This window comes from Plecotus auritus (assembly GCF_963455305.1).
Source record: "Plecotus auritus genome assembly, chromosome: 13".
Taxonomy (NCBI): domain Eukaryota; kingdom Metazoa; phylum Chordata; class Mammalia; order Chiroptera; family Vespertilionidae; genus Plecotus; species Plecotus auritus.
The window spans coordinates 20483368-20502235 of NC_137779.1; the positions used below are offsets into that span (position 1 = coordinate 20483368).

Consider the following 18868-nt stretch of genomic DNA (forward strand, 5'->3'; position numbering starts at 1 on the left):
GTTCCAGGACATGATCCTTCTTGTGCACTGGCTTGACGTTATGCTCAGTCTCCCACTTCCTATTTACAGGAAGCTACACAGAGCTCTCAATGTACAAATGTCACCTTTCCAAACCTTTCCACTCAGCACTATGCCTGGCAGACATGAGCAATTATAATACCTATAATCAATTGTAATACAACCAAACCTTGTACACTGGTCACAGCGTGGTGGCACACTGGTGTAGGGCACAGAGATGAAACCTTGCTTCTTTGGCACAGGCTAACTCCTAGGTTATTCCTTTCCCCTTTTCTTCCTACACCTTTGGGACTTTGTTCTCAATCATTTCTCTCACCGTCCTTTCTTTCCAACCTCTCTCTCAACCCAATTTGACTTGAGACTCACCCCTACTTCCTCTGTTTCTCTCCTAGCCCCACCTTCCAGCAAATATAGCTTCCCCTTTTACTAACTTTTTGGAAAAGTGCTCTACATTCACACTCTCATTCTGCAGAATCCATTTATTCTTTACAACCTTGTTGGAGCATCATCGGTTCTCATGCTTGACCAGCTTCCCTTCTTCTTATAAAACATTTTGTGAGTGATTTTATCTACCTCCCAGGTTTTAATAATCACTCATATGTGGATGACTCTCAAGTCTAAATTTCCAGCCCAGACTTCTCTTCTAAGCTTCAAATTCAATGTCTGAAATGGGTCTTCTCCTCCTTTCCTAAAACATACCTGGAGCCATGACTGGTTTGGCTCAGTGGCTAGAACGTTGGCTTGTGGACTGAAGGGTCCCAGGTTCGATTCCAGTCAAGGGCACATGCCCAGATTGTGGGCTCCATCCCCAGTGGGGGGTGTGCGGGAGGCAGCCAATCAATGATTCTCTCTCATCATTGATATTTCTATCTCTCTCTTTCCCTTCCTCTCTGAAATCAATAAAAATATATTTTAATAAATAAATAAATAATAAAACATACCTGGAATTCCTCTGTCTCATTTGGTGGCAGAACCATAGAGTCACCCAAGAGAGAAATCTGATGTTATCTTTGACTCCTTCTGCCTCCAGTTCAGTTAACCAGTCCTTTCGGTTTTTCTTTTCTCAGTAGTTCCTGAACAACTATTTCCAGTTCATCCCTATAGCCAGCCATCGCTTTATTTCAGAGCCTCATTTCTTTTTCCCAGATGACCTAGCCTTAAAAACTGACCCCGCTATTTCCAGACCTCTCCCTCTTCAGTTCATTCTCCTTAGAGCCATCAGACGAATCCCTTTAAACCCAAACCGCGCACAAAAGCACCTCCCAGTGATTTCTCCTTTGACTACAGGCTCCAAACTGGCCTGAGCATTGCTCCATTATCTGCCTCTCCAGTCCCATTTCTCACCACTTCTAGCTGAACTTACCTTCCAGCAACCAGTAAAGGCCACACATGTTGTCCCTTCACTCTGCCCCTGGATCCCTTGCCCTCCGTTTGCTTGTTCCTCCTTCAGAATTCCTTCCCTACTGGATACCACCAATGCGATTCCTGCCTCGCTGCTCCACCTCTGCTCACCTGTGTTCAGTGAAGCAGGTATTCATTCCTAAGTGCTCCATGAATATCACTGCTGGACAGATAGATGTCACTCATCACACTGACTTTGCAAAGTTATTTTTTGCTATAACATCAAATATTTTTAAAATGACTAAAGTACCATAATATGCTCAATTCAGAAGACTTGGGAGAAAACATCATTTACAATCCCATTAGTCCTAGAAATTCCATGATCAAAATATTGTTCATGGAAATACTATTCCCATCCCATTTCTATGTGTGTATATGCATACAGATTTTTATATAATAGTCGCATCATATATCACTCTTTCAAAATATGTTGAGCACTTTAACATGTGCCAGACACAGGCCCCCCTCTCAGTCATCTATACTATAGTAGAGAGTTAGATATTAATCAGTCACACAAATAAACTGTCTAGTCACCTGTAGTGATGTTCTACTAGGAATGTGTGAAAATGAAATATACATAAAAACGGACACTTATGATAAAGAGAACAATGCAATATACATTAAAATAACCACAGAAATAGTTATCACATACTGACTATAAAAATATTATTCTAGTCATTTTTTTTACTCATAGAATTTTTAGATAATATCTCTGTCTCCAAGAAACTTGAGTCTAACTGGAGAGAAAAAATAGACACATAAAAAGCTAGTCCTGTAAACTAGCATATAGGAGAGGCAGCTTGAGGTAGCATTCCTAGTATGGGCATGCTTGATTTCAAATATTTTACTAGTCTTGTGATTTTAGCTAACTACTTGATCCACATTTTCCTTATTTTTGAAATGGGAATACTATCATTAGCTCATATATCTATTAAATGAAAACAAAAACATGTAAAGCACCTAGGTTGGTATTAGGCATATATTAAGACTGCAGTGGCTGTTGAATGTAAATATAATAAAGAAGAAATAACTGTATTAGTTTGCTAGGGCTGCTGTAACAAAGTACCATAAATTGAGTGGCTTAAACAACAGAAATTTACTCTCTCATAGTTCTGGAGTCCAGAAGTCCAAGATCAAGTTGTTGGCAGGGTTGGTTCCTTCTAAGGACTGTGAGAAAAAATACATTCCATCCTTCTCCCCCAGCTTCTGGTGGTTTTTCAGCAATGTTTGCTGTTCTTTGGCTTGAAGACATATCACCCTGATCTCTACTTTCATGTTGACATGGTGTTCTCCCTGAGTGTGTGTCTGTGTGTCTCTTTTTATAAGGACAACCATCGTGTTGGATTAGGGGCCCACCCTATTCCAGTAAGTCTTCATCTTAACTAGTTACATCTGAGATGACCCTATTTCCAAATAAGATCACATTCTGAGGTACTAGGGGTTGGGACTGCAGCACATGAACTTGGCAGAGTTGGGGGAGGCAGTACAATCTAAACCGTAACAGGGATAAAGAAAAAAAATCTAGCAAAGATAGAGGAGATGGAGCTAGATCTCTAGTATCCAGGGTGATCAGTAACATTTTCTTAGATCATATGGGACTTGACCCAGGACTTGGCAGTTGACAGAAACTTGGTGGTGGGGAGGCTCCAGGGGGGCATTACAGTGGAGGAAACGTGATGAGAAAGACATAGAAGCAGAAATGTGCAGGTACGTTGAAGGAAATCGGGCAGCCTGGATTGGGGACTATGGGCCAGGAAGTATTTTGGAGGCCATTGACTGCTAAATTAAGGAGTGTACCCTTCATACTCTTGTTAGAAAGAAGCCATTGAAAGATTATGACACATACCACAGAGACAAATTAGCAGTTAAAATAAGACCTGAAGTATGTAAATATTTGCTCCAGTTACTGAAAATGACACTAGACACCCATATTAGGAGTGCATTACTATGAATTACTGGGCAATAGTGAAATCGGATTAAGAGAACTTGTCCTCTTTCCACCCTGGAGCTCTTTGCATATATTTGGCCCCTTGGCGGGTTGGACTTAGGGTATTATCTGTGATCAGATGGGAGCTTGTCTGTGGGCCAAGTGACCTGATTGCTGTGGGGATCAGATCAAACTAATAGAATATGTAGTGTTCTTGAGACTGAAGGGAGGATCAATAACGGAGACCTGGCAGATTGTGTTAATCAGGAAATGCTGGTGAGCAACCGGCAACTCCGAGAGAGGAACAGGTGGCTAGAAGCTCAGGCTTTATAGATTGCCACGGCTCACTGCCCAGGCTGTTCATCCTGGCCCCATTAGGATCTCATCACCTAGGTCACACCAGAACCAAAACCTCAGGGAAAAGTAAAAATGTACTCAACCAATCAATTGTTTAGTCTATAGGATGCCAACTAATTTCAAGGAAAACTGCTGTTTAATCTCAGTTGCTGGTTGCTGTGGCAGCAGATCGGCACAGTCCCTAGTTTCTCACACATCTGACACGTCACTCAGTTTAACAGCAACATCTGGCACCACGCAATTCTTGTGGGTAGCCCCACAGTCACCACAGACTATATAGGCTCTGTAATTAAGTTGTCAACACTCCCCACTGGTGGCCAGGAATTTCCATCAGTCCTGAAGGGCTTAGCTCAGGGTGTGAGCCGTGGTGTGGGAAGATTTTCTTGCTTTGACTCCTGGAACCAAACCTGGCACTCTGGGGGGTGACTTTGCTGGGATCAAGTCCTTTTCTTCTGCATGTCTCTGTACTGTCAGTTCTGCAGAGTTCTGTTTAGAAGGACCTCATTGTTGGTTCCCTAGAGCCCAGTACTATGGTCCTATTACAGAGAGACCCCAAATGCAAAGCAAATGCAAGCTGATCAAACCCATTGACTGTGTAAGTACTTAGATTTTGTATGTTACTCACTGTATGTTAAAACACACTGGGTTCTCTGCACCTGGGCTCCGATACTAAGGTCTTCCACTCACTTGAGAATTGGATAGCAAACCTATTTTCTTTCTATAGTGATCCTTGGCACTGATCACCCCCACAATAGCATTGAGATAATACATGTAAAACACACTTCTTGCTTGGTACTTGATATATTGCAAGCTCTCAATACATGCCTATTGTATTTAAAACAGCAGCTATTTACAATCACTCCCACAATGTGCCTATTGTAGCAATCAATATAGACTCCCCCAGGCTAGCAATCACTTTTTTGGGGGGCTTTTTATGAACAGTCATACCCAAATGGTAACACTGACTGGAATTATCAGGGAAGGAAGAGGTGTTGGCTTCCCTGGTGTGGCTAGCAGTCATGGTATCAGCTTTAAGTGGTGATCCAGAAAGGGAGTGTGTGCCCTCCAGATTAAAAAAAAAAATCAGCCTGGGAAAGAATAGAGAAGGGTGGTTTCTTGGAGAAGTAGAGTTTTCATAGAAATAATGGCTGCAAATTGGCAGAGACTGAAGGGCACCTGTCAAAGGGTCAAGGTTGAATTTGGTTGTGGGAAAAAATAGTTGCAAACCTTGTATCTCTTAAGGGGTTAATATCCAAAATATAGAGGTAACTCATATAACTCACTGGCAAACAAACACATAAACCAATTTTAAAAATGGACAAAGGACCTGAATAGACATCTATGCAAAGAAGATATATGAATGCCCAACAGGTACATGAAAAGACAAATGCTCAACATCACTAATCATTAGGAAAATGCAATTCAAAACCACATTAATGGGGCGATAAGGACACATATGTAATAACTTAATCAATAAAGAAAATTTTTTTAAAAACCACATTGAGATATCACCTTTTGCCTTAAATTGGCCATCATAAAAAAGACAAGAGATAACAAATGCTGATGTGGAGAATAGTGAACTGTTATACACTGTTGGTGAGATTGTAAATTGGGGCAGCCGCTATGGAAAACAGTATAAAAATTCCTCAAAAATTAAAAGTAGAACTACCACATGACCCAACATTTCCACTCCTGGAAATATATCCACAGAAATCGAAAACTCTATGTCAAAGAGATGTCTGCACCCCCATGTTCATAGCAGCATTATTTATAATAGCAAGACATGGAAACAACCTAAATATCTATCAATGGATAAAGAAGTTGTGATATCACACACACACACTCACACACACACACACAAATATTATTCAGCCATAAAAAATGAGGAAATCCTGCCAATTAAGACAACATGGATGGGCACTGAGGGCATTATGCTAAGTGAAATAAGTCAGACAGAGAAAGACAAATATTGTATCATATCACTTATATGTGGAAACAATAACAACAACAAAACAACAGCCAAAAGCATAGAAAAAGAGATCAGATTTGTCGTTACCTGAGGTGGGGGTTAGGGGGAGGGAGGATTGGATGAAGTGATCTAAAGGCACAAAATTCCAGTTATAAATAAGTACTCAGGATGTAATGTACAATGTGATGAGTGCAGCTGAGACTGCTGTATGAAAGTCAGCTAGAAAAGGTGACCTTTTTGCTTGCCAGCAAGGGGCTGGTGCACCCTTTAGGCCCCAGAGGGAGCTGGAGCCAGAGCAGCTGGCCCGGAGGCTGTGGGCAGAGCATGAGGCTGAGTTGGGGAAGAAGTACAAGGGGGGTGATCGCCCCAGTGGGCCCCAGGCCTGGTTTCCTTCCCCCTGATCTGGGATCTGCACCAGCAGCTGAGAGAAAGGGATTCCACAGACTACCTTCATGAGCTCCTGGGAGGCAGTGAAATCTCTCCCACAGGTGGTGAAGCTTCCCAGGAACCCAGAGCTAGCTGCCTTCCAGAGAAAATGAAGATAGATACAGCTGGCCAATGAGCAATATAAGCGGATCATGGGCAATGTCTCCTGTCAGGATACAAGGCACGGTGGGATTCTCACTGACCTGGGAAAGCAAGTAAGGTGAAGGCTCTAGTCCTCACCATCTTCAGCCTCATTGTCACGGTTGGCAGCTGCCTTCATCTGCACTTACCTCAGAAGCCAGTGTATCTTCACAGAAATGGCCTCGAAGGTACTGGCTACATTGATGGTCGGCTCTGTGGTGGGTCTGGCCGTGCTATATGTCATGGTGTGGGTGAAGGAAGGTGAGCTGGGAAAGAAACAATTAGGGCTTCATTATTAAAGTCTGGAGAATGCTTCTGGCTCCCAGCTGCCAATCACTGACTCCCAGTCAACCCACCAGGCTCTTTGTACTTAGTTCTGGTTAGTCAGGGCCCAACCAAGGCTGCGGCTACTCCTGTGCAGAGCTCCATCCTCTGTCAGTTGCTGATAGAGGAGACTCAGAAAATAATGGGTCTGTCAGAACCTTCTCCTGATTCTGGCACCTTCTCTAGTCCACCTGGGCACAGCTGGGGCTGGGGGTTTCCATCAGGCGGAAATGGAATCCTGGGCTTCCCAGAAGTAGACCTACTGCCTGAACTTGCCCAAGGGCACAGACCAATCCTCATCTTTGCCCCACACATCCTTGATGCAGGCCTGCAACTTAGTTCTGAAGCCTCCACGAAAACAGAGGACATCAAATAAGAGAACGACGGGTTGGTATAGGATGGTGGAATTGGAAGTACTGTAAGAATCTTAGTTTCTATCTTAGTCCTCTTTTTTCTGCTCGCCCTCTTCAGTTTTTCTATATGCATCTGCCTGTCTCTATCACCCACCAGCCCTCCTTAAACTTTCCATCTTCTTCTCACCCTTTGCTCTGCCTCCCAAAATGAAGCAATTCAGGTGGCAAAACAGTGGATCCACTTTCAATTGCAAAATCCCTTGCACATGTTTGTGTTTGCAGAGAGAGTATGTCTACTGTAGATTGTCTCAACTAGTAAAGGGAGACGTTCTTTGTGGACAGGGACTATTTTTCATATATATATATATATATATATGAATATGAATAAACACACACACATGAATATGTATTTAAAAAAAGGCTGCTGTCTGATAAACATGCAAGTTGTTAAGACAGTTGATTCTGGTGGTTATTGGGGGAGAATAGGGCAGGGTCTTGGGCAGGAAGAAGGGCCACTGCTGCTATTTGACCAAGCCTGGGAGAGAAAAAGCAGGAGAAGGGAGGTGGGGAACGGCTAGGGTCCTGCTGAAGCCCGGCCCAGGGGATAGTTGTCTGGGCTAGGGGAGGGGTAGTGGTGGGAAAGAGAGGCGCTGGGAGATCTTTTTGTTCAGGCATGATCCCACCTCCTTGTCTTGGTCCCCAGTGGTTGTGCGAGTCCTCTGCAATGGGGAGGGTCAGCTCAGAACACACCCACCTCCTCTGTTTGCAGCTTTTCTGTGTGGGCCTTTCAAAACGTGAGTCAGGCCCGGCCGCGGTGACTCAGTGGTTAAGCGTCAACCTATGGACCAGGCGGTCATGGTTCGATTCCCAGTTGGGGCACATGCCCGGGTTGTGGGCTTGATCCCTGGTTGGGAGGGTGCAGGAGGCAGCCGATCAGTGATTCTTTCTCATCATTGATGTTTCTCTCTCTCTCTTCCTCTCCCTTGCTCTCTGAAATCAATAAAAATATATTAAAATGTGAGTCAGATGTGAATGAGGGATAGACTGAGGGTGTGTCTAGGGGACTGTTTCCACATGATGGTTTTGCATAGTAGATAGGAGAGTTGGATTAGATACTAGTACAGCTCTGATAATAATTTCTCAGTTTGTACCATGTGCAGGCACTAGGGAGGCAAACATATCAGTGAACGACAGGCATCTGTTCTCCTGAGGCCACCTGCACTCAATTTGTGTCATCCCTATTTCAGTGAACTCCTGTGTGCCAAAGTGCCTGCCAATTACCTGGCATTGAGGAGATGCTCCAAATGGCACCTACTGTTCTTACTGCTCCTCGTGGCTCTAGGTCAACCATCGGAGTCATCCCTCATCACTTTGTCACTGCTCATGTGTGCTGTTTACACACTCACCTTTTCCCCTCTTTCTGGTGGCTATAAAGCTAATCCCAGATCACCCACAGTCACTGCCATAGTGCAGCCATGAGCTCATCAGGCATGAAGCAGGACTGACATTGCCTAGCAACTGGGAAAATAGCTCTGGCAGGCCCCACAGGGCTAGAGAACCTCATCCCTCGGGCATGTGGGAACGGAAGAGCTTCAGCTGCAATAAAGATACAAACAAACTGAATTGGTCCCCAAACATCACGCTTCATGAGCCTGACACTCAGGGGAGGGACCTTATTTGCATCCTGCTTATAACCACCCTCTCGAGCTCCAACATGTGCCTAAAAGGGTCGGATGGGAGGAATAAACAATAAGCGCTGGAGCATCTCTAAGCCCTCTCTCAGAAGATGCACACAAAGATTGACGCAACATACGCGCAGAAATGTACAAATTCACACACACACGCACACACATTTTGGGCTGGCTTCCTGTTCCATCAGTCTGTGCTGAGTCAGGGGAGTTGTTTGAACGTCAGAGGCCATCAGCCATCCTGTGTGTCTGGACTGGAATGAGAACAAAAGGTGCTCAGGTCAGGGATGTTGAGCACCAGTGTGTGATGGATCCTGCTCCACTTCCGGTCCTTCTCCATTGCACAAACTGCGCCAGGTGGGGAAGTCCAGCCCCAGTGGACAATGTGCTGCTGTCAGCCACACACAGTGGGAAGGGCGTGGGTGTTGAGGAACAGTTTATATCTGCGGCAGTCGGCCGTCGTGGTTTGCTTATGAAGGCACTTGAGCTGCTCAGTTCCCATACAGGGATGATTTTAAGGTAATGAGAGTGGTTTTATTCAGCAGGACAGCTATGCTGAAGAATTTTCTGCCAGATTGCTAGGTAAGAAGCAGTAGGGCAGAGGGAATAATGCAGTGACTGACCTCATGAGAGTTGCTTTGTCAAGCCCCCGACCATGGAAGGTGATATGATAATAGGCTAGAATACAGGGTCTGGAGAGGTGAATTCTCACCTATGAGTGACAAGTCATCCCCAGGAGGAGAGGGAGGTTGGCTGGGCTAACATAGTCTCTGGTTGCCTGGAGATGAGTCCTGGGTCTATCTGTCACTGGCGGTGTGACCCCAGACAAGTCCCCTTATGTGAAATGAGACCAGTGATACTGCACAGGTGGGCATGAGCATCACTGAGGCTGTGTGCCTGTGGCTAAAGCCAGACCTTGGAGCCGGTGGTATGTCCTCTCATTCTAACCATCTAACATTGGTGCAAGTTGTTCACACCCCTGGGTTCACAGCCAGCTTACCTTGGGTGCTTTTGTCTGGTCTAGCACCATCAGTTTTCCTGTTCCCCAATCTCATGTCTTGACTGTTTTACTCCTACTTCATCCTGGTCTTTGGGCCGGTCCTTTAAGTCCCTCACCATCTTTGCTCACAGTAGTCGCCCCTTGACTTCCTCCATCCTCCTTGCTCCAGTTCTCTTGGCATCAAAAAATGGCTATTGTTCTGAACCTGCCTGTGGGCAACTCCTATCTTGTTAGAAAATTATCATTCCACAAGCCTACATATAACATTTATAGATAATTTAATATCACAAGGTTTAAAAACTATTAACCCAACTCATATAAGCTTAGATAGTTACTTCTTCAATCATTATCTGAGGCTTGAGGCTGGACTAGAGCCAGGGCTTTTTGGTGCAAATCTTCTAACATTTTCCTCCTATGGAATTGGGATGAGATTAAGGTGAACCTGAATGGATTGTGAGCCTGAGCTAATCCAGGATAAATCTGAAAAAAAAAAAAAAAATGGGTCTGTAGAAATGGTTATCTCTATATCCTTACCTATAATTCACTTTGCATTTCATTCTAATTTGGCTTCCACCCACATCACTTTATTAAAACATTTAGCAGTTTAACTCAGTAATATATGTTGTACCCAATGGGCATCATTCATTTTTTTGGACTGTTTTATATTTTAATATGAATTTTATTAAAATTTTAAAGCATATTTAATTAATCAAAGTCCCAGTGGCTGATCCTATCACAAGGATTAGAAAGAGAACACGTGCTTAGTAACAAACGGCAAGTTTAGTCACAATTTCATATAGATTGTTTTACCTTCAGGAAATCCAGAAGGCCTAGAAATTATTAAAATTTTAAAGAGGTTAATTTTTATAAGCTTTTCCCCTCAACTTTGGCTAAATGTAACCACATTAAAATACTGACATAGTCTTTGATCATGAAACAGAAATGTAAAATGGTAGGTTTCTTACTCAAGAATGACATTTAAGCAAAGCTCTCATTCATTAAGATACACACAATATATATTAGAAAAATGGCATTCTAAATTTTATAGCACTTTCTCAGGTAATGCTAACCAGATTAAAAAAGAAGGAGAACCAATGCTTTTATATATGTCCCTGAGCTGGAAAGTGTCTCAAGTAGTGGAGTTGTGTTCAGGAAATAATACTTAAAAATATAAATTCTTATACAGTAATTTCTTTAAGTCTCTTTCAAATTCTTTAGTTGATAGCAATACTTAAAAATCTTTAACTGTAAACCCTTAACTTGCAATGGTTCAATTTTTCCTGAATCTTGAAAAAATTTAAGTGCCATCCTATATAATAAAAGCCTAATATACTACGTGTCCAGTCATCTGGGTCAGCCATTCAACCAATCAAAGTGTAATATGCTAATGATATGCTAAGGCCGCTCAACCGCTTGCTATGATGGGCACTGACCACCAGGGGGAAGATGCTTTGACCAGTAGGTGAGCTTGCTTCTGGGGTCTGGCTGATCAGGACTGAGTGAAACAGGTTGGACATGCCCTGGAGCCCTCCCACGGTCCCTCCCCAGCTGGCCAACCTCCTGCATCCCTCCCCAGCCCAATTGTGCACCAGTGGGGTCCCTCGGCCTGGCCTACACCATCTTGCAATCCAGGACCCCTCAGGGGATGTCAGAGAGCCAGTTTCGGCCCCATCCCACAGGCCAGGCCGAGGGACCCCATTGGTGCATGAATTTGTGCACCGGGCCTCTAGTTAAATATAATCTTCAGTTTATTTTTTTATTAAGTGTATTGGGGTGACATTGGTTAATAAGTTTATATAGGTTTCAAGTATAAATTTCTATGATACATGATCTGTGTATTGCATTGTGTGTCCACCACCCAAAGTCAAATGATTTTATGTCACCACATAGGTGGCCCCCTTTACCTAATATTCATACAGGGATAATTATCATTGTCCTCAGATGATCAAGTAAACCCCTTTAGTTATTTGGCTCTGGGACAAGAGTTAGCTGGATGGTGTGCTCAACCACCTTTGTAGAAAACATTCTTCTCTCACATCTGACTTATCCTCCTCAATCCCCTTTTGAATAACATTTCAGGAAGGCTGCTGACATGGATTGTGAATATTGAATGATATAATCTACATTAAGTGCTCAGTTCAGCATTTGGTATACAGAAGGAGCTGACTAAATGTTGCTATGGTTGTTATTATTAATGGTACCAATTCTCTAATAACAAACTATTTCACCTTGGCTAGGTTGCTTCCTTAAGCTGTAAGATCATCATTATAGGTGACCTCTATAGTGTCTCCAGCTGTATGAGTCAATGATTCAGGGAACTCTTAGGTCTCATCTATTCTGGAACTCATTAAAACACTTTTGTGGGAGGGGTAGAAATCCTTTCTCTTTGCAGCCACGCTCATTTGGACTTGTTCTGGAAGATAAGCAAGAACGACACACACAGGAGGGGAAAGTCCAGTCCAGTCTGACTTGGTCCTACCTGGAATTTGGCACTTTTGGGTGGGACTGAAGGCAGATGTTTCACACTTAGTCACATCATGTACATCTTCCTGGGAATGATGGCAGCAGGGAAACCAGAGAAGCAGGATGACTTAAATTTATTTTCTTGGAAAGAAGATTTTGCTGGCAAGACTTATGCTTTGCCTCATAAATGGGCAGGGAAGCTAACTGAGCAGGAAGAACTGGGTTTGAACCACTCCCTCCCTTCTGGCCAGGCCCAAGAACATTGCCTCTAAGAGCATGGGCCTTGGCTCCAACTCATACTTCCCTTCTCCAGAGGTCCCAGGCTGTCCTTCCTTCCCTTTGGTAATCTGCCATTCATCTGATCCATGTGTAATTTGAATCCATTTGGATGAAACAGGTGGGAAAGAAAGAAGAGAATGCGGAGAAGGTCAATGGCTCTAAGTAGGGAGAGATGGGAGCAAAGAATAGAGGAATCTCTGTGCAAAATATAGGATTCTATCTTGCTGAGTGACAGAAACCCCAAAATTAATAGTGGTTTAAGCAATATTAAGGTGTGCCCCTCACATGAAATGCCAGGGAGGCAGATCAGGGTTGTTATGGTGGCTTCGCTACTATAAGTGACCAGACAGACTCCTTCCGTACCACTCCTCTGGCATCTTCAACATGCAGTTTCCACACTGTGGTTCAAAGAGGTGGCTCCAATTTGGGGTATCACATCTGCATTCAAGGCAGCTGGAAAGAGAAAAGTGAGGGGAATGCCTTTCCTTTAAAGACATTTCCCAGAAGTTGAACACATTGCTTCAACTTCTAGCCCAATGACCCATATTTAGTCACATGGCTACATGTAGCTACAGAGAGAACAGGAAATGTGTCCTTATTCTGAGTGGCCCCATGTCCACCTAACTTTTGTGTGGTTCTCTTACTGAAGGAAAGGTTGAGAACAGGGTTCAGAGGACAAATAGCAATCTCTGACATACCCAGAGAATAAGAATGGACACTATAGAGCGATGTCATCAGAACCACCACCATCTGTTTGAGGAGTGGCTCTGGAGCCAGGCAGCCAGACCTGATTAGAATTCAGTTCTACTAGATGCTAGCTGTGCAATGCTGGGCAGATTCCTAAATCTCTCTGAGCTCCAGTCTTCTCTCCTGTAACACTAACAATAACTACTCCAGAGAATTACCAGAATTAAAGGAGGTGGTGTTTGTAAATTGCATAGTGCCCTTCCTGGCAAACAGTTGGAAGTTTACAATAAGTCTTAATGATTACGATGTTTGTGTTGGATGCAGAACCTCCCCAAGGATGTAATTTTCCTCTAGCCCAACTGGAAATGAGATTTCTAGCTGACAGTCATCATTCTTGCAACCGTTACCCACACCCTTCCAAAGGCCATTGTTTTCTCTTTCGCTGGATTAATCTCTTGCTCAGATTTGGAGTTCCTCTGAAAATCAAGATCTCCTGGACAGAATGGAGCCCTCACATTTTTAGAGTAATAGCTTATAACAAGAAAATATTGGTAAATTCCCTCTTCACTTAGTGCTTAATTCTCTCAAACATGCATTTAATTTAGGCTTAATAAAGCAGTTATTGTCCACGTCTTAATAATTGCGTATTAAAAACATATTTGCTGCCTGTGGTGCAGTCACAGAACACCAAGAGCAGTTCCAGCCCCCACTCTTCCCTTCTCCACCTACTGCCTAGCAGCCAGCCAATGTTTGTGCCTCTCCAAAAGGATTTTATTAATTGCTAATCATTGCAGGGGAGAAACATGCCGAGGGCTACTCCTTCCATCTCCACCCCAAATGAAGAACATACTTGAATGGCTGCTGGGTGGCTTTCTCCTGCGGGCTGTGGATCCTGCCCACGTGCTGTACCTGCTGAGGCCAGGCCAGGCCAGGCTCCTTTACACAGTACCAGAGTGTCATCAAGCATGGTTTCTGATAAAATTGAAGGATAACTAAGTATACTTGACATGTAGGCAGAGTTTTACAATTCATGAAGAATCTTTATATATCAATAAAAATAACAAGGATAATACCACCCTTTATTGAATATATAAATAAGCATTTCGCACACATTATCTCTGAGTTTTACCATCTAGCTTGATGGGCATTACTGTATGCCAGTTTTACAGATTAGTAAACTGAGGCCCAGAGAGTGCAGATGACTTATCCAAGGATACAAGTTGAAAAGGGGCAACTCTCAAAAGAGGTGCACATGGGACTCACGCATTTTCCTGACTCCACTATAATTCCTTGCTTCATAAAGGAGCCAAGTAGAAGAAAGAAGAGGACAGACTTGGGCCATACAGATGCTTCCTGGAAGGCAACATTTTGGAACCATAGCAGAATGCCTCCTACAGGAGGATTCTACAGATCCCAAACAGCCCAGGAGTCACAGATTCTCTGTCTTCTCCTAAGCTCCTTTCTAGCTGGGGGGAAGGTGGCAGGTGTTTCTGAGGGTTATGGGCTGGAAGGCTGGAGAGAGAGAGATGCTGTCTTCAGACAGCACAGACTAACGCTCAGCACCACTGCGGGCTGTGGCGGTCACACCAAGGGGGAGCCGGGGAGGACCCCTTATAATTATTGATAATAATATCATGTTTTTTTTCCTGTTTCATATTTAATGTTATAATTTTCCTTGGCCTCTTTCATTCTATAATTATATCTCTGACTAAGATTTTTAAACATCAATTCATATGCCTTTTTCCTACAGTTTCTATAAAACAGTCTCAAATTGTATTTTCAATATTACTAGCAACATAAAAACTACTGGGTAATGTTTAATATTTCTCTTATCATTTTAATGTGCTCTGCAGTTGGGCTATTTTGTATTTTTATGTGCAGTTTTATGATTTGTTTTCTTTTCCTATTTGCTTTAATCATAATGTTTTTATACATAAAATATTCACTGACTTAAAATACAAAACATTGAAAAAACATATGCTCAGAAGATTCCACTCTCATCAAAACTTCTCAAACCCACTTTCTTTAGGGAACCATTTTTCATTAGTGTCTGGACTCTTCTTCAAATTCATTTTGCATATATATGTGTACATATACCTAGTGTGTTTTTGCATAGATATCCATATGTTAAAAAGAAAATATTCTTATTTTTCCTTTCCTTAAGATAACACAAAATGTTTAATTGTTAAATCAGACTTAACAGGGATTATAGATCTACCTAGTTCTACCCATTCAAAGGATATGGGCACAAGAAGATACTGGTCAAGCATTGTTCCTGTGAAGAGGTTCAAGGCCACCTGCAGCTCTCCCAGGGCCTCTGCTCCCTGGTAGTAGGACACATTCTGTTTCATGCAAAAACTAAGCAATGAACATGCATTGTTGCTACTTTGAGAACTTTTCAGGATTTCCACATGGAGGGTAGCTGGTTTCCTCCATCAAGGGCAAGGGAGGTGTTGCTACAACTCAGGAGCAGATAGATTGGAGAGGTGCAGGGGTGTGTGAGGAGGGGCGGGGGGCTTCCGTGTTCTCCTGACACCTCCGAATGTGCACCAGCCCGGAAACTCAATAATGCCACTTGATCCCAGCTCGGTCAATGCCATCTCGAGCACTATGTGCTTATGACTGAGTTAAGAGCTTTACAAACACAGTTTCGTTGAATTCTCGACACATTCTTGCACAGTCAACCCATTACCTGTTTTACAAATGAGGAATATGAAGCTCTGACAGTTTAATGCCCGAGGACACACAGCTGATAAGTGGTGGGCCCACAGTTTGCTCAAGTTAGTTAGATTCCACCGAGACTTTAACTACTGTGTTAAATGCAAACAAAGTAGTTATCATAATGACATACCTAGTCAAAAGTGTAGGGCCTAGAACATAGGAAGTACTCAGTAGCTGGCAATTACTGTCTGATCGATAGAAGAGTGAGCTCACTGGGGCTGGGGTTGATCATTGCGTATATCTCTCTCTACGTCTCTGAGCGCACAACTCAGGACAGGACTGTAAAGGCTTAATTCCACTGACCGCTGGTGACTCCAGAAGCAGAATGTCCAGGGAGAAGAGCGATGTAACTTGAGTACAGCGCTGCCTTAAGGCACGCAACGTGGACAGGATTGGTGACGGTCAAGGGCCTCACCCTCCCAGAGGAGCCAGGCCGGCTGGGCTGAGAGTCTCAGGCTCTCCTGGGGTCGACAGAGCCTGGGAAAGGCTGTGGCGAGGAACGAGAAGGTCATGGCCAGCTGTAGAAGTTCTAGGGCTTTTCCAAGGAAAGGGGAGAGGATATGGGTTAACTGAGTTTCCAGACCTCAAAGTAACCAGAGGGACTTTCCTGATTCTAGCAACCAGTTACTAATTGTGGTGAGTCAAAGAGGCGGTAGAGAGCAAGGGAGAGGCTAGGACACCCCCAAATGATTCTGGCCTAGTCTCAGTCTCTGGAGAAGACAACCACAGGGATTCAAAGGAGCAACCACTGCATGTTTGGACTCAGCATCCTCTAGCAAGGGAGGCAGCCATCCTCCCCAGTTACAACCCGCATCTTCTCTCTGCAGTGCTTCTTTCATCCTGGGAGGCGCAACGAGGTCCCCCTCTGAGCCCTGTCCCCCGGGGCCGATCTTGTTTGGTCCAGTCCTCAGCGGAGGTGGTCCCTGAGGAGACATCACTAGCTGTTTGCCAGATTCTCACTAGGCCAAGCTCCATGTTGTCATTGAGTATGTGGACAGCAGGTCAAGCCAGAAACGTGGGTGACCTTGAACCATTCACCTGAGCAGAGGAGAAGCAAGAGAACATCCCAGACAAGCTCAGGGACACAGGCCGTCCACCTGGAAAAGATTGATTTGCCTCTGTTAATGGGCCTCCTCCTGTCTTTAAATGCTAACAGCTAGAGGGAGTTAAAAGGATTTCGGAGAGGTTTATTTTGGGGTAGGTTTGAAAGCTCCCCTCTCCTGCTCTGTTTTTCTTTTTAGACAGCTTTGCACAAGGGGTAAGGCTCCTGCCAAAAGACCTCGTAATGCCCCTCTTCGGGGACTGAATTTATCCGCTCAGCTGTCCCTTGTAAATTTATTCCTGTGTGAGATTTTTCCCAAACCATTCATTCCTTCGCTTAGCTCAGGCAGCTGGAATGCAGAAAAAAAATACATTTTTTCTTTTACTTTTCTTCCCCCTAAGAATGTGCCTTTTGTGTGCTGGGAGGGGCTGGGCTGAAGAGAAAACAAACGTGTGTGCAGATGCACACCCCCCTGGGGGTTGTGAGAGCCCCTCCTCCCCCAAAGCTCGGGGCTGCCCTGGGTAGGTAAGGGGTGGCACAGGGCTCCCGGGATGCCAGCCGATGAGGGTGTCTGCAATGGGGGCCTCTGGTCCTCAGCCTGGGACGTGGCCAGAGAAACACCTCATTGGCTGTTTCCATGGCAACATCACAGTTGAACTGGAATGGAAAGCCTCGTGGTTCGGAGCCAGGAGTGGCTTTCCAGCTGCACGTGTGCACAAAGCAGGCCCGTGGGGAGGAGGGAGGGTGGGGAAATTTTACTTTATTTTTCCTTAAGTGGTTGGTCTCTGAGGCAGGTGAGGACTGTGGAAGGGGTTGGAGGTGACATATGTGCTTAAGGAATTTGCGTTGCCTTAGGGACTGAGAATTTTCCTGCAAGGCATGATCGCTGGGAGGCCTGGCATCTTAAGCAAACAGGGAACGTATGCTGGCACGAGCAGGCACATGACTCGCAGCCTGTCCATCCCCTGCCCGCCCGTGCTGTTTATCTTCCCGGGTCTCCCAGCGCATGGGGATGGCTGGAAATGTAGCAGCATCGGCAGAAGGGCCAGGGCAGGACTGTGCTCTGTTTCCTGGAAAGGACTCGAGCTGTGGAACAGAGGGTCTGCAGGAAGCTCAAGGGATAAGAGAGGGAGGCCTAGGTGTCCAGCTGCATAATATTTCAACTGCGGTCAGGGCCAGTGACGAACATAGCGCTCAGCTCAGGGTTCGGGTCTGTGCCCACAGCATCCTGTGAGGGTTTCTGCCAAGAGCGGCTACCCAGCACTGAGGTTCCCACCCAGCCAGGAGTCTCTGCTTTCTCTTATGGGCTGGCAGACAATTGTTAGAATCAGTGAGCTGACACCATCTTTTTCTGCCCATAGAGTACGTACACTTTTTTGATGCAGATTTTCCCCATAGCACCATAAGGATCACCTGGTTATTTCATGAAGAGACTCATTCATTGAATGTGTGTGGCAGAGGCTCTGTCTTTCTTACAAGCTCCTAGGTAATGCCCAGGCTGCAAATCCATCGGCTGACCTTTAAATAGCCAAGGATACTCCTTCTGGGGGACCAACAGGGATTTTCAACTATCAAGAATGGAAGAACATGCCCTAGCTGGTTTGGCTCAGTGGATAGAGCGTCATCCTGTGGACTGAAGGGTCCTGGGTTTGATTCCGATCAAAGCCACATGCGTGGGTTGTGGGCTCAAACCCCAGTAGGGAGTGTGCAGGAGGTAGCTGAACAATCATTCTCATCATTGATGTTTCTATCTCTCTCTCCCTCTCCCTTCCTCTCTGAAATCAATAAAAATATTAAAAAAAAAATAATGGAAGAACATTCTCAACGGAATGCTCCTGCCATGGTCGGCTGGCAGAGGGGCATTTTCTCTTTTGAGAGCCTGTCTTTCCTGGTCTTGTCTTTCTGTAAACACTAAGGGATTCAGACACCAGTTTTCAATTCCAGTGTCCCACCCCTTGGAAAGAATGGGTTTCAGGGCCACTCTAATTTGTTTCTGGAACTGTAGTATCACTGATTGGCTGAGTTCACCACTTGACCCACGACAGACCTAGGTTTGCATCCTGGAGCTCACT

General features: G+C 44.5%; 1 pseudogene across 1 annotated transcript; it reads left to right on the forward strand.

Annotated features, from left to right (window-relative positions):
• The first annotated feature begins 3118 nt into the window (after window positions 1-3118).
• LOC308238218 (transmembrane protein 199-like) lies at window positions 3119-6538 on the forward strand (annotated as a pseudogene). The gene is made up of 2 exons: window positions 3119-3126; window positions 5921-6538. The product of its transcript is annotated as a transmembrane protein 199-like (transcript).
• Window positions 6539-18868: the final 12330 nt, after the last annotated feature.